Consider the following 16,939-nt stretch of genomic DNA (forward strand, 5'->3'; position numbering starts at 1 on the left):
TTAATGTTAAAACTATGAGTTGATAGATTATTTAGGAATTATATTGACAGGTGGTACACCTGTTCACCACTAGGAAAGACTTATTTCAAAGGCAACAATATTATGCAAAGGAAAGTTGCCACTCACCATACAGCAGAGATGCTGTAGACTGTCACAAATAAAGCTTTCAGCCAGTAAGGCCTTTGTCAAAAATAGAAAAAAACACACACACACACACACACACACACACACACACACACGACTGCAGTCATGTGTGTGTGAGTAGCATTTGCATCTGTCTGTCTGTTGCCTATTTTGGATGAAGGCCTTACTGACCAAAAGCTTTATTTTTGACAGTCTATTTGTTGTGCTTATCTGTGATTCAGCATTTCTGCTATATGATGAGTAGCAACTTTTCTTTTCATAATTTTGTTACATTCCATCCTGCATTTTCGATTGTTTGATTTAAAAGGCAAGTAGAAAAGGAAGTCAAAACTGGTATAACAGAAAAAAATGTTGTTACTGTAAGAGTTAAACTGTGTGTGTGTGTGTGTGTGTGTGTGTGTGTGTGTGTGTGTGTGTGTGTGTGTGGGCACGTACACATGGGGGGAGGGGGGGGGGGGGCACTCAACGATAAGGTTATCAGTGCCCACCTCTCAGGGGTACACTACCCACTACCCTGCCTGAAGTAGCACTGTCCATGCAGGTGGAGAGGCTTGTGTGTTTGCATGAAGTTCAGGACTATGTCGGCTGTGGGAACCTAAGGTCAGTACGGTCTGCGGCAATGGGCCAGACTAAGTGTGTCCCACAATGACCTGTCATCCCACATCCATTCCTTGTCTTTTCCCAACTCCTCAATACCCAACCCACGGTATGATGCGATCTGTGCCGAGGGTGCATGACGCATGGGAATGTGTGTCGTGAGTGGAGCCTCAGGGATACCAGGTGACCACCCTGAGTAATTAACATTGCACCGTGTGGGGTTTTCATGCTGTGGACTGATTAGATTCCCAACTCTCATGGGACCAAAATGACATGAAAGAAGCAATACTGAGGGGCAAGTTGAGATCTCAGACAGACAAACATCGGGGCTTGTCCAGGACCCAAATTCAGGAGAGTCTATCTGGAATATGGTGCTCTTATCTTTGTCTGTGAGGGGTGGAAGTCGGAGAGAAGTCCCTGAAGGCAATGTGGGAACAGGACCTGAGGCTATTCTTGGGGTTCTCGCAGGTTGCCGTCAGGGAAATCAAAGACATCATAAGCAACAGTGGCAGCAGGATGGAGACTGAATGTGCTGCAGATAAATCTGCAACACAGTAAAGGGGTCACTGCTGCCACGAGTCATCTTCTGCGAAGACAAGAAGTGGACACGGACCTGATTCAGGATCCCTATTTATATAAACGGGGTGTACCGGGCCTCGGCAGTACTATAGGTAAGGCGGTTTATGCTGGAAATATAAGAAACTCCAGAACGTGCATTTATGTTAAAAATGGAATCCCCTTTATGTCAATGGCGGACTTTTGTTCTCAGGATTTCGTGACCATCAGGATGTGGCAACATGAGGACGGTATCACAAGGGAGTTTTTAATGGCCTCAGCATACTTTCTTTACAAGGATAGTGCTCCTCCTCCTCCTCCTCCTCCTCCTCCTCCTCCTCCTCCTCCTCCTCAGGAGGTGAGGAGGCTGACGGGAGCCTGTGCACAACAAGCTGACAAACTATTGGTTGGATGCGATGCTAATGCCCACAACTTAGTGTGGGGCAGCACCGACACCGACAGTAGAGGTGAGTACCTTCTAGAATTTCTTCTAACTAATAACTTAGAGATCCTCAATAGGGGAAAGGAACCTGCATTTAGGAATATAAAAATGGAAGAGGTAGTTGACAACCTTTGGTTCCCCTTTTGATGGGTACTTATGTCAAACAATGGCATGTGGCTGTAGAGTCATCCTCATCAGACCACATGTCTATTAAGTTCAAGATCGAAATGGGCATCAGACAGACCATGTTCTATAGGAATCCCAGGAAAATGGACTAGGAGGCATATAGGAGGGACCTTGACTCAGGCCTATTGGAAGTCAGTACTTCGATAAGGAATCCAGTAAAGTTTGAGGAGGTAGCAGAGGCAGAGTGACCTCTGCCGTCATGACCTCATACCGTAACAACTGCTCAATCACCAAGAAGTGCATTAATAGGAGTGTATCTTGGTAGAGCAACAACCTGGAATCACAGAGAAAACAGGAATGAAGACTGTTTAACCTTGCGAGAAGAAAAGGACAATGGGCAGAATATTGGGAGGCCCTTGACAAATGCACTCTTGTAATTAAGCAAGCAAAGCAGGTGTCCTGGAAAGTATTCTATGAGGAGGTAGAGGGTATGGCTGTTCAGGCCAGACTTCACAAAATCCTCACAAGGATACCAACTAATCCAGGGGGAACTTTAAGGAAAGAGGATGGGGAGTATACAAGGACAGCACATGAAATGCTGGAACTACTATTCAAGACTGATTTTCCTCAATATACTCTGACAGAAAACATAGACCAGGACGAGCTCCCTGAGACACATCAGTTTTCAGTTATTCAAAGGGAGAACTGGGAATCTGCCAGAGAATGTGTTGACCGCAGTAAAATCCAATGGACCATGGGAATATTTCAACCATTCAAGTCACCTGACCCAGACGGAATTTTTCCAGTGCTCCTGCAACAAGCAGGAGTGAACTTAATAAGATTCCTATGCAGATTATTTAGGTTTAGCCCAGCAGCAGGAATCACTCCTAACATCTGGAGGGCAGTGAAGGTTGTCTTCATTCCAAACCCAAGGAGAACTTATTATACTAAGGCCAAGGATATGAGAGCATTCAGTGTGTCCACCTTTCTTCTTAAAACATTAGGAAACCTGGTCAACATGCATGTTAGGGAGAGGACGTTAACTAGGGTCCTTCTACACATAAACCAACAGGCATACCAACCAGGAAAATCGTGTGAAACTGCACTCCACCAACTTGTTGGGAAGGTGGAGAAAGCACAACATTTTCAGGAAATAGTCCTCTGCATCTTCCTGGATATCGAAAGGGCTTTTAGCAACACAACCTTAGAATCCATACTTAAGGCCGCAGAGGCGCGTGGCTTGGAGACCACAATTTTCAGGTGGATTAGAGCCATGTTTAGTGGTAGAAAGGTAGAAACTACCATGATGCAAGAAAAAAATGTTAATCAACACCACCAGAGGCTGTCCACAATGAGGGGTCCTGCCTCTCTACTGTGGAACCTTGTGGTGAATGAACTCATTGTAGAATTAAACTCTAGACAGTACTTTTGCCAGATATACACCAGGAGAGCTTATAGTAAAAACTAGGGCTTAAGCGCCAAGAGAATGTACTGGATATACACCCCAGAAGAAAGACATGTGATCACTAATGGGGCTACAGTGTGGTGGAAAATGGTAGAACAACAGGTAGCTGCTAAGGAGCTTGCTACGGTGCAGAGATTGGCCTGCTGAGCCATTACAGGCTGAATTAGCAGCACACTCACTGCTGGGATGGGAACCATGCTGGACATGCCCCCCATTACACCTGTGGGTAAAGATGGAGGCAGCAGCTGGAGCACACAGGTTAAAGACTGGCAAAAATTGGAGCTCACTGGGGTATCCAGGATCTCACACTAAAATACTGTGTGAGACAGACACAGGTATGGTTGGGGAAATGCCAGCAGACTATATAATAACTCCCAGCTGCTTCAAAAAGCCCTTCAATGTAGTAATTGAAAGTAGAGAGCTCTAGGAGAACAAATTTCAACACTCTACTGGAGACATAGTCTGGTTCATTGACAGTTCAAAAACAGACCAAGGTGTTGGAGCCAGGGTATACGGAGTGCAGACAAGGCTGGAGAATGCAATATCTCTAGGGAAGATGGCCATTGTGTTTCAAGCAGAAATATCTGCTATCAGGGTGTGCGTGAAGGGGAATCTGCGGAGGTGCTACAGAGTTTGTAGCATTTTCATTTATTCAGACAGCCAGGAAGCCCTGAAAGCACTGGCAGCCTCTGCAGACAAGATCAAAGATCATAGCAGAATGCCACAAAGTCCTTGTGAAGCTAGGGGAAAGCAATAGGGTAAACCTTTTGTGACTCCCAGGTCACTCAAGGGTTAGTGCTAATGGGCATGCCAATGGGTTGGCCAAGTTAGGGACAATGACACCATTTATTGGACCGGAACCTGTCCTGACAATCGCCAAGGCAATGATCAAAATAAAACAATGAGACTGGGCAAGGAGACAGCATATAGAATATTGGGCTAAGGTACAAAAGCAAAATCACGGCAAGGTATTGATGCCAAAACCATGTTCTAAGAGAAGGCTCCTGGGTTTGAACAGGAGAGAAATGTAACTCAAGGTTGGACTATTGACAGGCCATGGGAATTTAAAAACACCTACATACAAAGGGGATAACAGAAGAAGACCCCAAATGTAGGATGTGTGGTGTGGGTGAGGAAACCACATCACATTTGATCTTCGAATGTGAGGCATTGGAGATTAAAAGACACAGAATATTCGGATCAATCAGACCTGAAGAATTGTGTGTCTTGCAAGGCACTGGTAAAGGACCTCCTTGCACTGTTCAAGGGTATTGGTTGGCTTTACTAGAGGGACAGGGAATGATACCACACGAACTCTGTTTCTGTGCAGGCAGCAGCGGGCTTGACCAATGTTGTTTTTGTTTCCCTGATAAAATCAAATCAAATCAGTGCCCATATGAAATCAGTAGGAATGAACGCACTTACAATGGATAAAATCTGAGAAAGGAGATAAAAAGCACAGACAATTCACAAAATCTTAAAAGTCCTACCACATTCATTTGCTTGTCAATTAAAATTTAAGGCAAATCTGTCAGCAGATGAGCAGCCACCCTTTGGTCTGAAAATGAAACACAGTCTGGTAAAATGTGGCACACTGTGACCTATATGCCACAAGCATTACACATTGGAGGATCCTCTTGCCAGAGCAGGAAGCTGTGCATCATAGGGCCGTGGCCTACACAAAGACAATCAAGGAGAACCTCAACCTGCCTGCATGGCTGGGAAGAGGTATATCGTGGCCATGTTGTGGACTTCACTAGAAGCAGCTTATTGTCTGTCACTTCTTCCCACTGTCACACGACTCTGTACCTCAACAGTGATGCAATAGCATGCAGGGGGATGGTACATTGAAGTACCGAGAATCATGACATGCCTCCTTGCTTCTGCATCTGCCCATGGGCCACAGCATCCAGCAGAAAGATACCTTCTTTCCCAGCCTTTGTAGGTGGAGGAGGGCATCCTGGAGATTCTGGACTACTATATCTGCTGGGTACAAGAGCTGTGAAGGGTGAAAGGCACTCTTCTCAGTGTCATAAAACAATGCTGCACTAAATTTAAAATTACCTTGGGCCTTTGCAGTAACCAGGGTAGGAGGCAATTAAAACTAAGGATTGGGGGTTGCACTAGCTCCACACTAAGTGACTCCAGCATGCACTGCACATGGATCCCAAACAGCGTTGGCAGTCATGGAAAATTGGAGAAAAGGCATTCCAGAGGCAGAGGAGCAACAATTTGGTATGCCGGTATTCAGAGAAATAAGGAACTTGCATATCTGATGAGGAACTGCCACCACATGGTGAATGCCCGATCTCTCGCCTAAGTGCAGAGACTGGGTGTGGTGCTGGTCCTGTAAGCACCCATGGACAACCTAATCCCCTTAAGGTGGATAGCATCAGTGATCTACAGATAAGAAGGTCTCACTGAGCAGTGAACTGAGTGCCAACAATATAGTCACAACTGCATGAAAGCCCTATAAAACTGGAGCAGACACACACTCTCCACTCCCAAAGATCTGTGGCTAAGGCACTTTTAAGATGTTCAGTGCCTTCTCGGTCTTGACTTTCTTATCCCTCAGGCTTGATAACAGCTTGGAATAAACAGTTTTGGAATAAAAAATGAGACCCAGAAAACTCACTAAGTCTTAAAAATGTAGAATGGTGTCCCTCATATGCATGTCAGAAACTAAAAATACGAGAATGATTAAAACAAACACATACACACTTATCTGCAGAAAACTGTTAACCTGTCTTTGTAGCTCACTTTTCTAACTGCTGCACTGTAAGTAGCAACTGATTAGTCACAGTGAAATTTAAAATTTTCCCAGGATATTAAATATTTGTAGAGATTTTGGGATTGCAGCCAGTCATCATAAACTTCACTCCATGATATTTTGACTGGACACCTGAAGATGACTGGCAGATGTCAAGTCGAAATATTGAGGAGTGAAGTTTACGATAACTAGCTGCAATCCCAAAATCTCTTCAAAGATGGTTAGTCACTGTCAAAGTACTGGGAGAGGAACATGAAGCTGGAAAATCATCCACAAGTAAGGGGCATTTTACAGGACTCCTTACTGATAACATTACACTGTTTATGGCTATGGCAAAAAGGATAACACTTCACTGGGCAATACCATTCTTCTGTTCAGAATTATTTGACAGCACATCAACTCGTGTCTACAAAAGCACTTCAATAGTTTTTCTGCTTGTTCGTTTGGTTTGTTTTGTAGTGCAAAAGCAACTGAGTTCATAAGCACTCATATCACAACAACAGAACACAAATTAAAAATGACTACACCTTAAGCCCAACTGACAGAAGGGAACAGAGCTAAAAACAAGGACTTTGTCTTGGAGAAAGGACCTGAACCAGAGATTTAATGTTCTTTGCCATATTACTATGATGAGTAAAAAGTAAAATGACAGCCCACACGTCATTCATTAAAATGGCCAGTAACTTAGTCAGCAAACATACACGAGAACATAAGCGGTTAAAAAAATGGCATTCAGTCATGAAATGTCAAACCATCAAAAACTGACAACAATGAGTATAAAGTGGTGGGGGATCACCACTTAACAAAGGCAGTGCCCAATATGCAACCTAGCTAAAATAAACTACTCATAGCGAGAGCTGAGAGGAGGTTGGCCAAGCCACTGGGAGAAGTTTAATTTACTGGGAGCTTGTTCCCATGAAGAGAAGACCAGTGGTGATGCCAAAGTGACACCATCTGCTGACAGATGGCAACAAGGAGATCATCTCAAGGAACTGAAGTGCAAGCAAGCCGCGGTAGGAGGACTGCACCCTTGGCAGTGGCATCAGTAGCCTCATTTCCCATCACACCAACGTAACCAGGAACCCACATAAACATCATAATGACTCCCTCAACAGCGAGCAAGTGGAGACTTATTTGGACCTGCTGCACCAAGGGATGGACTGGGTATGCAGCACACACAGGTTCTGAAGGGCACTAAGAGAATTGGAGCATATGAAAAATTAAGAAGCCTACGTCACAGGATGTACCTGGTGGCCTACCAGAGAATGAAGAGCTCTGTTGTAAACACTGAGCAGTGTTCTGCAAGCCGTTACCAAAAACCTTAAATGCCAATGACGAAGGTATACCTGATACCAGGGTCAATCTTAGAGCCATCAGTGTACATGATGGTGCTGTATCTAAGCTATGAGAGAGTCGAGAAACTTACAGCGATAGATTGAATTCAGAGTAGTTTCCTTGGGAAGCGAATAAAGTCCAAGATGAACATAGGCTAACACACAAAGCCAAGGCAGTGAAGGGTTCACACCCACAGGAAATGTGGCAGGTAGCATGATGAAGTTAAGCTGTGGGAGCAGTAGCAAGAAGTTTTTTTTTTTTTTTTTTGTTCTGTTTTGGTTTTAGGGCGCAAAACTTCTATGGTCATTAGCGCCCGGTCCATGACTTAGGAAACAGTAAAAAGCCGAAATTGAAAAACAGCAGCAACGGGAACGAAAGTCATAAAATTGGAGAATCTAAAAGCAGAAGGAAGGCTTAAAAATCCACTACAGAAAGGGATTGGTTGTCCCCAAAAAAAGCTTCAAATGACTGACGTCATTTCACTGGCACTAATAAACTTGAGAACGTGGTCGGCTGAGCGCGTGTCATCTGCTAAAATCGACGATATATCAGGCGAAAGCTGTAGACGGGAGCGTAACAGATTAAAATAGGGGGACTCAATTAAAAGGTATCTTACCGTCCACAGCTGAGAGCAGTGGGGACAGAGTGGGGGAGGATCGCCGCTTAAAAGATGTCGATGGCTAAAAAGACAGTGCCCTATCCGGAGTCTAGTTAAAATTACCTCCTCTCGACGACGCATTTGGGAGGAAGAGGTCCAAGCACAAGGAAGAGCTTTCATGTCCCGCAATTTATTATGGGTAAGTGTCGACCAATGCGTGTGCCATAAATGAACAACACGTCGACATAGAACGCTCCGTAGATCGGCGAAGGGAATCGATTGAATAGCTGGCCGAGGGAGAGAGACTGCAGCCTTGGCTGCAATATCGGCCGCCTCATTTCCACAGATACCAACGTGTCCCGGGAGCCAGAGGAACGCCACCGAGACGCCCCCCAGGTGGAGCAAGCGCAGACAGTCCTGAATCCAGTGGACCAGAGGGTGCACAGGATAAAGAGCTTGGAGACTGAGGAGAGATCTCAGAGAATCTGAGCAGATAACGTACTGTATCCGCTGATGGCGGCGGATGTAGTGGACAGCCTGGAGAACAGCGTAAAGTTCCGCAGTATAAACCGAACACTGGCCGGGAAGCCGAAAGTGATTTGGGGTGTCGCCAACACTATAGGCACTCCCTACACCTAACGATGTTTTCGAGCCGTCGGTGTAAATAAATGTGGCGTCTGTCATTTGTGCACATAGAGCAGCAGATGCCCGACGATAAACAAGTGAAGGGGTACCATCCTTGGGAAATCGACTAAGGTCACGGAGCAGGCAGATCAAGAAGGTTTTAGGAAAGCGGAAGGAAAGAGAATGGAGCAGTTGACGGAAGCGGACTCCCGGTGGTAGTAGGGAGGAGGGGCGGCCTGCATACCCTACATCAAAGGAGGCGTCAAAAAAAATGTCATGGGCTGGATTAGCAGGCATGGAAGACAGATGGCTAGCATAACGACTCAGAAGGACTGCTCGCCGATTGGACAGCGGAGGTTCAGCAGTCTCAGCATAAAGGCTTTCCACAGGGCTGGTGTAAAAAGCTCCAGACACTAAACGTAATCCACGGCGGTGGATAGAGTCGAGACGCCGAAGAATAGACGGCCGAGCAGAGGAGTAGACTATGCTTCCATAGTCCAATTTCGAGCGCACTAAGGCGCGATAGAGGCGGAGAAGGACCACTCGGTCCGCTCCCCAGGAGGTACCATTCAGGACACGGAGGGTGTTGAGGGATCGCAGACAGCGAGCCGAAAGATCGGAAACGTGGGAGGACCAGCACAGTTTTCTGTCAAACATAAGACCCAAGAATTTAGCGACGTCTGAAAACAGAAGGTTGACAGGACCTAGATGTAAGGAGGGCGGAAGAAACTCCTTACGTCGCCAAAAATTAACACAAACGGTCTTACTGGGAGAAAAACGGAAGCCGGTTTTGATGCTCCAAGGGTGGAGGCGATCGAGACATCCTTGAAGACGTCGTTCAAGAAGGCTGGTCCATTGAGAGCTGTAGTAGATCGCAAAATCGTCCACAAAGAGGGAGCCCGAGACATCAGGAAGGAGACAATCCATAATTGGATTGATGGCAATGGCAAACAGTACAACACTCAGCACGGAGCCCTGGGCTACCCCGTTTTCTTGGGAGAAAGTACGGGAGAGAGTAGTGTTCACCCGCACCCTAAATGTGCGCTCTGCCATAAATTCGCGAAGAAAAAGGGGCAGCCGACCTCGAAAGCCCCAAGAGAACAGTGTGCGGAGGATGCCTGTCCTCCAACAAGTATCATATGCTCTCTCCAGATCAAAAAATATTGCTACTGTTTGGGGTTTCCAGAGAAAATTGTTCATGATATAAGTGGAGAGAGCAACAAGATGGTCAACTGCAGAATGATGCTTTCGGAATCCCCATTGGGCAGGTGTTAAAAGACTGCGGGATTCCAGCCACCACGCTAAACGGTAATTCACCATACGCTCCAAAACCTTACAGACACTACTCGTGAGAGAAATGGGGCGATAGCTAGAGGGGAGATGTTTGAACTTTCCAGGTTCCGGAACAGGAACTACGATAGCTTCCCGCCATCGTCTGGGAAAAGTACTGTCGGTCCAAATTCGATTATAAAGGCGAAGGAGGTAACGCAGACTATGGGTTGATAAATGCAGCAACATTTGGACGTGGATACCATCCGGTCCTGGGGCGGAGGAGCGAGAAGAAGAGAGTGCATGTTGGAGTTCCCGCAAGGAGAAAACAGTATTGTAGCTTTCGCGATTTTGAGAGGAGAAAGCAAGAGGTCGCACTTCCGCTGCACGTTTCTTCGGGAGAAACGCTGGCGGGTAATTTGAAGAGCTCGAAATCTCAGCAAAGTGCTGACCCAAAGAGTTAGAAATTGCGACGGGGTCCACTAATGTGTCATGCGTGACAGTGAGCCCAGAGACCGGGGAGAAACTAGGTGCGCCTGAGAACCGTCGAAGCCGACTCCAAACTTCCGAGGAGGGAGTGAAGGTGTTAAATGAGCTAATAAAGAATTTCCAGCTTGCCTTCTTGCTGTCGCGGATGACACAACGGCATCGTGCTCAGAACTGCTTATAGCGGATACAGTTGGCCAAAGTAGGATGGTGGCGGAAAACGCGGAGAGCACGTCGCCGCTCACGTATTGCATCGCGGCATGCCTCGTTCCACCAAGGAACTGGGGGGCGCCAGGGCAATTCGGAGGTGCATGGTATTGAATGTTCCGCAGCTGTAAGAATAATGTCGGTAATATGTGTGACCTCATCGTTGACGCTGGGAAAGTGACGGTCATCGAATGTCGCTAGAGACGAAAAAAGTGTCCAATCGGCTTGGGCAAACTTCCAGCGTCGCGGGCGCATGTAGGGCAGTTGAGGCTGCAGTCTAAGGACACATGGAAAGTGGTCACTCGAGTGTGTATCACCAAGGGCGAACCATTCGAAGCGCTGAGCTAGGGGAACAGTACCGACCGCAAGGTCCAAATGAGATAAATTTGTCGTGGAGGCAGACAAAAATGTAGGGACCCCAGTGTTGAGGCAAACTAGATCTGCTTGGTGGAAGACGTCTAGCAATAGTGAGCCACGTGGACAAGGATGTGGAGATCCCCAGAGCGGGTGGTGGGCATTGAAGTCCCCAACCAGCAAATATGGGGGTGGAAGCTGACCAAGAAGATGAAGGAGATCAGCTCGTGCCATTGGTGTGGACGATGGAATGTATACAGTACAAAGAGAGAACGTGTATCCGGAAAGGGAAAGACGGACGCCGACAGCTTGGAAGGAAGTGTTTAAATGGATTGGGTGATAATGGAGAGTTTCATGGAGAAGAATCATGAGTCCTCCATGCGCTGGAGTGGCTTCAACAGAGGGGAGATCATATCGGACAGACTGAAAATGAGGGAGAACAAAGTGGTTATGGGTACGCAGCTTTGTTTCCTGAAGACAGAAGATGACCGGCGAGTAGGATCGTAAGAGGATCGACAATTCATCCCGATTGGCTCGAATACCACGGATATTCCAGTGGATAATGGACATAGGGTGAACAGAAAATGGAGGAATGTGACTAAGGTCGCTGTCAACTCAACGACTACTCTGAGCTTGCGACCGACAGCATGGAATGGCATTCAGCCGAAGGCAGAAGATCCTGATCCATAGGTTGGTCAGGAGCAGCTCCTGCCACCAGCGATCGGCCGCCAGCAGTGCGCCTCGGCGACACAGAAGACGGCCGAGGGCGATTTCCGCCAGGTGGTGCTGTAGATGGGACACGCCTTGGCGGAGAAGGAGAGGAACTGGGTTTCTTTGTAGCCTTCTTGGAAGTATGACGTTTAGAGGAAGGAGGAACCGATGGTTGGGAAGTTGCCGTACGTAAAAACTCTTCACGAGTATGCTCTTTTTTCGAAGTCTTGGTGTCTGACTTTTGGGATCGAGATTTAGCAGAACTCGACGAAGGGTGAGCCAGAGAGTGTGCAGGCGAAAGTGGTGAGGTTGAACGGGTGATCTTTGCGCTGGCCGATCTGACGACCGTGGCACTAAAGGTGAGGTCGCAAGTCTGCATGGGCGCCTCCTTTGTTGGCCGAGGAGAAGCAAGGACAGTGCTGTATTTTCCTTTCTGAGGCACGGTGGGCTGTCGACTGGCGAATAATTTTCGAGCAGCAAAGGTCGACACCTTTTCCTTTACTCTCATTTCCTGGATGAGCTTTTCGTCCTTAAAAACGGGACAATCTCGAGAGGAAGCAGCGTGGTCACCCATACAGTTGATGCAGCGAGGGGATCCTTGCCACACGTAAAACATTTGGCCGGATTGGAACAGGACTAGCTGGTGTAATTGAACCGCTGACACCGATAGCAACGCGTAGGGTTTGGGATGTAAGGGCGAACGGAAATTATGCCATAGCCTGCTTTGATTTTCGATTGGAGTTGAACTTTGTCAAATGTCAAGAAGACAGTGCGGGTTGGAATGATGTCTGTGTCAACCCTTTTCATAACCCTGCCGTTACGCCCTGGTCAGACAGGTAGTGCTGAATTTCTTCGTCAGACAATCCATCGAGGGAGCGTGTATAAACGACTCCGTGCAAGGAATTTAAAGTATGGTGCGGTTCCACCCGGACAGGGAAGGTGTGTAGTAGTGAGGTACGCAGCAATTTTTGTGCCTGGAGGGCACTGACTGTTTCTAACAACAGGGTGCCATTCCGTAATCTGGAACAAGACTTTACAGGACCTGCAATTGCGTCGACACCTTTCTGAATAATGAAAGGGTTGACCATGGAGAAGTCGTGACCTTTGTCAGACCAAGAAACAACAAGGAACTGTGGCAACGATGGAAGAACTGACTGTGGCTGAGACTCAGTGAACTTACGTTTGTGAGCAGACATAGTGGAAGGTGAGGAAACCATTGCGGAAGAATCCCCCATGATTACCGGCATCTCCGACGGCGCGCTCCTCCCTTGTGGGGGCCCTCTCTGAGGGCACTCCCACCTTAGGTGTGACACCTCAGGTCACACCTCCCGACAAACGGACGGAGGGACCAATCGGCACTTTCGGAAGGTATCAGCTGGGGTAACCACCCCTCCCTGGGCCTGGCCATTACTAGGGGGTACGTACGTGTCCTACCTGTCTACCCGGGGCGGGGAATTACGCGTTACCCCGTCACCGGCTACGCATGGAAGTGCATGGGTCGGCCTTCAGACACGCACAGGGAGGAAGAAAGAGAAAGGGAAAGGAAAGAAGAGAGGTCTCAAACGCCGCAGCACAGAAAAGGGTAAAGAGAAGAGGTAAGCAAAAGAGAAGGACAAAGGAAAGATGAAGACATACAAGCAAGGAAGGCGAAGAATGCGGTACATTTACAAGCGTCCGTCTCCGGACGTAGGCACAAACCATACTCCCAGAGGGGGAGAAAGGGAAGGAAAGAGCCAGAGGTGGGGGGGGGGGGGGCGAAGATGGGGGATGGGGAAGGATGCGGAAAGGGAAGGTATGCAGCCCGGAAAGGAAGGAAGGCCACATTAGCTCAGGGTCCCGTGCTTGCTACGCACGTAGCCACAAAAGAGTTGTGGATCCCCTGGGGGGGTAGCAAGAAGTGAAAACTAGGACCTAACAGAGAAGAAAGGTGCACCCCATACTGGTGATCAATGAAGTCATCAAAAAGGAGGGCATAGGATGGGTGGCTGCTGAGGAGAACATCGCACCCTTATGACAGTGGTAGTTCGGCAGCTTCTGCATATAGACTCTCAACTGGGCTAATGGAAAAGATGCCAGTGACCAAACCAAATGTAATAATGATGGTGGATTGTACTAACATAGCATATGATGGACAGATATGCAGATGAATAAACGAAACACCCAGAGTCTGGCTTTGAATGGACAAGGGATTTTGATACAAATGGAGTAGGGTGGTCATATCTGCTTCCCAGGAAGTACTGCAAAGGACATGTAGTACATTGAGGGATTGAGTACAGCGTGTGACCAGGTGGGAGGACCAAAAATGTTTTCTATCAAGCATGAGCCCCAGGAATTTTGTAGTTTCAGTGAACAGAAGAGCAACAGGTCCAAGATGTAAAGATGGTGGAAGAGACCCACCGCACCACCAGAAATTGATACAAATGGTTATGTCAGTGGAAAATCGAAAGCCATTGTCAATGCTTCAGGAGCAAGGGTAGTCAAGACATCAGTGAAGACACTGCTCAAGGAGACAAGTCTGTGGAAAACTGCAATAGATCGCAAAGTCGTCGACGAAAAGGGAGCCAGAGATGCCTGGAGGGAGACAGGCCATAACAGAGTTAATGGCTACAGCAAAGAGGATGAAACCCAAGACGGAGCCTTGGGACACCTGGATAATGGTGTCAGACAAGGCCAAACCCATATGTCTATTCAAAACTCAGTCTTTCCAAAATACCTAAAGCAAATGGGGCAGGCAACCTTGAGAGCCCCACATGTAGAGAGTACAGAGGATACCAGTCTTCCAGCGGGCATTGCAGGCTTTCTCCAAATCAAAAGAACACAGCCACAGTCTGGTATTTCTGAAACCATTCATAACATGGGATGACAAAGCAATGGGATAGTCAGTTGCAGAATAGCACACTTGAAATCCACATTGTGCAGTGGTTAGAAGAATATGAGACTCAAGCCACCATACCATCTGGCCATGAATCATATGTTCCATAACCTCACAAATGCAGCTGGTAAAAGAAGTGGGGCAGTAGTTAGAAGTAAGCTTTTTGCCCTTATTGGACTTAGGCACAGGTATCACAGTGGCTTCACACCAGTGTCTGGGAAACATTCCATCTGCCCAAATGCAGTTATATGTATAAAGAAGAAAGTGCTTGCCTGCAACATCTGAATGTTAACATCGTCTAGCCCTAGTGTAGAAGATCAGGATGAAGTGAGAGCATGGTTTACCTTCCTCATAGTAAAGGTGGCATTGTAGAATTCGTGATTCTGAGAGGAGAAGGGTATCATCTGAGCCTCCTCCACATGTTTCCAAGAGAGGAAGGTGGTGTTATAGTGGGTGGAACATGAAATCTCCACAAAATAGATCCCTAATGTGTTGGGGATAGCAACAGCATCCAAAATGACATCATCTGCTACGGTTTGGTCAGGAATCGGGGAATTGATCTCGGTCCCAGAGAGGCAACGGAAGTTGCTTCACGTGATGGAAGAGGGAGTGAAATGGTTAAAAGAACTAGTAAGTGAAATCCAGCCAGCTTTTTTGCTGTCGTGAAGAATGAGACAACACTGTGCATGCAAATGATTATAATGAATACAGTTCACCACAGAGGATGACAGTTAAAAATGCGGTGAGCATGTCTCAGTGCATGAATCACATTGCAGCACACGTCAGTCCACCAACGGACCATAACATGGCACAGCAAACAAAGTATGGAACGTTCTGGGGTGGTAATGATAACATTCATAAGCTACTCTATTTGATCATCACAACTGGGGAAATGCTCTTTGAAAGTCACCATGGAGGAGTAAAGCCTCCAGTTGGCCTTAGAAAGCTGCCAACTGGGTATACATGTGGGTGGGGTAGGAGTCAGGAAACTGATAGCACATGGGAAATGGTTGCTCAAGTACATTTCAGGGATAATGGACCACTCAAGATGATAGGCAAGCTGGGTAGTGCAGAACAAGAGGTCCAAATGGGAACAGCTGTGCATGGAATCTGAATGGAAAATGGGTGCTCCAGTATTAAACAGATGAGGTTGAGTAGACTGAGGAGGTCAGTCAAGAGGGCACCTCTCTCACAGGTTCTGGAAGAGCCCCAAAGGCAATGGTGCACATTAAAGCCACCAAGAACAAAAAGAGATGAGCGAGTGGACCAGTAAGCTAGAGGACGTCTGCCCTTGTGACAGCAAATGACAGAGGGATGTAGATGGTACAAAGAAAAAAGGTGAAGCAAGAAAGGAAAATGTGGACTGCAACAGCTTGCAGCTGGCAGTTCAGCAATATGGTTTGGCTACGGACATCATCCCAAATGATCAGCATGACTCCATCCATGCCATGAAATGCCATCCTCAGCAGGAAGGTCAAAGCAGACCAGAAGGAAACATGAGAGGTCAAAGGGTCATGACACCACAATTTTCTTTCTTGTGGGCAGCAAACAAGCAGATGCTGCAATTCCAAGAGCAGCTTTAATTCCTCCTTGCCGGATCTAATGCCATGAATATTCCATTGGAGAAGAGTCATAATGGGGAATGGAGAGGAGTGAATAAAGGAAGGGTAGTCAGCCGAGTGCCACCCTTCAACAACACACTGCTGCAGGGCGCAAAGGCAGGAGGCTCTCCCTGGGTCAGCCTGCAGATTACATGGCAAAACTACTGTAGGCAGTGTGTGCTGATGAAATGGAAGTTGGTGGAATGAGTATCTCACAGTGACTCTGCTGAAGATGGTCTCTGAGTCTGAGCAGGAGAAGATCATTTGCATTTATTTTATTTCTTAGAGTCTTTATCGTTGGTAGATGAAGACTCAGACAGTTGTCGGCTGGAGGGACATAAAAAGTCTTCAGAGGCGTATTCCTTTTGTCCTGTGTGGCCTGCCAGTTGTGTAGCAGGTAATTTTGCCACTGGCGGCAAGAATTTGGTGGCGTGTTGTGCAGCTGTAGGAGAAGGAAATGGGGATGGGGATGCTACCATTTTACTGGACGATATTACAACTGAAATGCTGAATTGGGGGTTGCAAGTCTGCATGGTCATGTCATTCACAAAGTGAGGCATAGCAAGAATGGTACTAAAAGTTCCAGATGGTAAAATGCAGGGACTTTGACTAGCCAATAAATTATGAGTGACTTTTAAGGTACTTTTTCCTTCACCCAGTTCACCTGGATGGCCTGCTCACTGAGACATATAGGACATTCACAGGATGACACTGCACAGTTGCCATTACAATTAATACAGCAGAGAGGAGGAGGTGATCAATTGCCCTTATGAGCATCCCTAC

The 16,939-nt window shown here is 47.0% G+C and overlaps 1 protein-coding gene across 1 annotated transcript in view; it reads right to left on the minus strand.

The window, feature by feature from the left end:
• LOC126418602 (cholesterol transporter ABCA5-like) overlaps positions 1–16,939 on the minus strand; it is a 346,051-nt gene that overhangs the window by 278,916 nt on the left and 50,196 nt on the right. The gene's annotated exons all lie outside the window — the stretch shown is intronic.

Source organism: Schistocerca serialis, chromosome 9, assembly GCF_023864345.2.
Source record: "Schistocerca serialis cubense isolate TAMUIC-IGC-003099 chromosome 9, iqSchSeri2.2, whole genome shotgun sequence".
In the NCBI taxonomy this organism is placed as follows: Eukaryota; Metazoa; Arthropoda; class Insecta; order Orthoptera; family Acrididae; genus Schistocerca; species Schistocerca serialis.